This window comes from Solanum verrucosum, unplaced genomic scaffold (assembly GCF_900185275.1).
Source record: "Solanum verrucosum unplaced genomic scaffold, falcon-dt-bn FXZP01000062.1, whole genome shotgun sequence".
Lineage (NCBI taxonomy): Eukaryota > Viridiplantae > Streptophyta > Magnoliopsida > Solanales > Solanaceae > Solanum > Solanum verrucosum.
In genome coordinates this window covers 6,346,180-6,349,346 of record NW_026020477.1, presented here as the reverse complement: position 1 = coordinate 6,349,346, position 3,167 = coordinate 6,346,180, and positions in this window count along the sequence as shown.

The window sequence follows — 3,167 nt, the reverse complement described above, 5'->3', positions numbered from 1 at the left end:
TTAATCACTTTGTGTATCATTTTACTTGTATATATGGTATTTTTGTCCGACGAAGGGTGTCCAATTGGACACCCTGACATACATTTAACGTCCCTGACTATATCTATACTGTATCATGCTAAAAATGTGTATCTGTATATGGTAGTTGTGTATCTGATAACCAAATGAATAAAATGTGCATACTAACTATCTGAAAACTTGTGTAATGATACAGACATTTGATATTAATGAATAAACAATCATGAATCAGTGAATTATTGTTGATACCTTGGATACGTGGACTCCCTGAACTTCTTCTGTGGCAGCTTTCTTTGTGTCACCACTGCCATTACCTTCACTATGTGTATAGTGTGGAACTTCATTGTTGTGTGAATCATCACCATCACCACTTTGATTTGCACTTCCTGGACCCTATAAAAAAATTAAATTTGCATTACATTACACTTCAAATCTAATACTCTATATGTTATATTTTAAGTATATTCTACAAGTTACGGTAAGTTAATATATGTTTCATTTCTTTGATAGCATCAAATATGCCTTTGAACATGTCTTGCATATACATACGGAGATCAACAAATTATTTTTCCACCGAACAATACACACACACGTTTTTTACTGAATTCTAGAAGTTGTTGATATCCTTCCGAAGCAAAGCATACTCTTTTTGATTGGAACTGTAATCCTTTTCTGTGCTTTTGGACTGTGGACTTTGAACTTGGATGTTGTGAGTCTTCTCGTGATGAGAAGTAGTAGACTGCTTTTCAACCGACTTGTAAAGATTATCGATAACTGGATTAATTAAGGGTACGTAGTTTACCCTTGATGACCACTGTTTCAGGTGTATGACTACGCATATTAGGAGTGTCAAATATAGCAGCATGTATCTGACTTCATATTTAATAGACATTACTAGATACATATACTTACTATGTTGCCTTTGTTGCGAAATATGATTTCCATGATGGTGCTGAATTTGGGCTTTGGATCAACAACACGCCAGTTCAGAATTCTAGAAATTATATTAGCATGATGAACAACTAATGTGGGGGGGGGGGGGGGGGGAGGGGGGAGGGAGTTGCATGCAGCACTCATAAATTCATACTTGCATAGCATACGACATTCCTGAAAAACGATACAATTTTTTAGTATAGTTTAGTTTGTGCCTAGATGTTTTCATCAAATTATTGAATGACAGCTTTCCCCATGGAAACTGATTGTATGTCCCAATATCAACGATCATAAAATCTCTTATAACATCATTCTGTTGTGATAAGATAAAATTGTGTATGAAGTACAATATCGCTATCTTTACAACATCTTCATTGTTATCCCACCTTTTATCATTGAAGCACTGAATAAGGTACGGTGTTCCTTCCGAACATTTTTACCACCACGAAAATAATCGACTAACAGTCTATTATCATAATTAACATCAGCCTGGAAATCATCTTCATTACCGATGCACCTGAGCCCGGTAATCAGAGCAAACTCATCAATAGTGAAATGAAGGATAGAACCATTCGCACATATCCAAAATTCATTAGGATTATCTTGATCAACTTCAAATGTTATCATGCAACGATGTAATTGTTCTTGAAATGAGCATTCTAGAATATCTACATACATCCTAAAACAAGTCTACCTAAACATGTCAAGTTGTTTAAGAGTAACCTTATTCTTAATGTCTTGAACAGTGTAATCCTTTGCAGAACTAACAATACACAAAGGATGAACAGGGGGATTTTTAAGAAACAACTCAAACTCCTTCAAAACATAAAAAAATAGGATACTCTCTGTTAAAATTCTTGTGTATCTCAAGTTTGTATTTAAAGAGTATCCAAGATTTTTACACTATATTGTATAATTATATAGAAATTGGAATATTATATAACTGTATCAATCACTACATTGAGATACTTGAAATATGATATTAATATTCCTCATATGTAAATACCCAAATAAGAAAGCGTTTAACAAATCAGAATATACACTGAAAAATCAAAAAAATTGCATGTCATAATCCATGAATTTTTGTTGAAAAATAACAATATACTAAAAATCGAAGTAGAAAAAAAAGGGACCCATACCTGTATCTGGTTAGCATCCATTGCGTCTTGTTGAACTAAAGAGTCAGGTCCTACAACCATTACAAAATTGTTAATGAAAAGAAACAAATAAAAAGTTATTTAATCAAAAATTTATTGTTCATTAACAATACCTTTAACAATATTAATACTATTTTTTGAATTATGAGTATGTCTTAGGTAGTTTTTCCTAAAAAGTATATATGGTTGACGTAATTTTTTAAAGTAACATAACCTTTTTGGAATTAAAAAATAAGTTTTGAGATTTATTTTTACTTCACTAATTATAGATATGTTAATGAAAAGGGTAAATATACATGTCATTTATCTGATGGTCTTCCTCCTTTATTCATTGATTCTTTTTTAGCAGCTCTTCTTCTTTCTTCTTCCTCTTTGTTGTTGCCAATTTTATCTTCGTTTTGGCATTTTCTTTTTCAGGAACTGCTTCTCCTTCTTTTTTGCAGAAAGAATGAAAACAAAAAGATAAAATGAGCAGAGATTTTACACTTTTCTTCCCAATATGAAGTGCCTCAAGAAGATAGTTATTGGTTATCTTAACCGCCATTTATCTATATTATCTTAAAAGTATGAACTCCTAACTTGAATGTTAAATTACAATAATATCCCTAATTTAGATTGTGACTTTTTCGATGAGTTGTGACTTTTTCGATAAGTTGTGACTTTTTTCGAAGGGTTGTAATTTTTCGATGAGTTGTGACTTTTTTGATAAGTTGTGACTTTTTTCGAAGGGTTGTGATTTTTCGATGAGTTGTGACTTTTCCAAAGAGTTGTGACTTTTTCAATAAGTTGTGACTTTTCCAAAGGGTTGTGACTTCTCAAAAAGGTCATGACTTTTCGAATAAGACACAAAAAAATATTTATTCATACTACCCTTTGTTGACTATAAATAGAGGGGCTTCCTCTCATTTTTCAACCACAAACTTTTTAATCTTCTACTCTTCTTCTTGCATTTTAAAATTTGTGTGATTTATTGTTGTTGAGCAAGTTAGAAGTTTAGCGGAATATGAGGTACCACCATTCTGATGAAGTAAGTCGTTCTATCCTAAGAGGTTATATTCC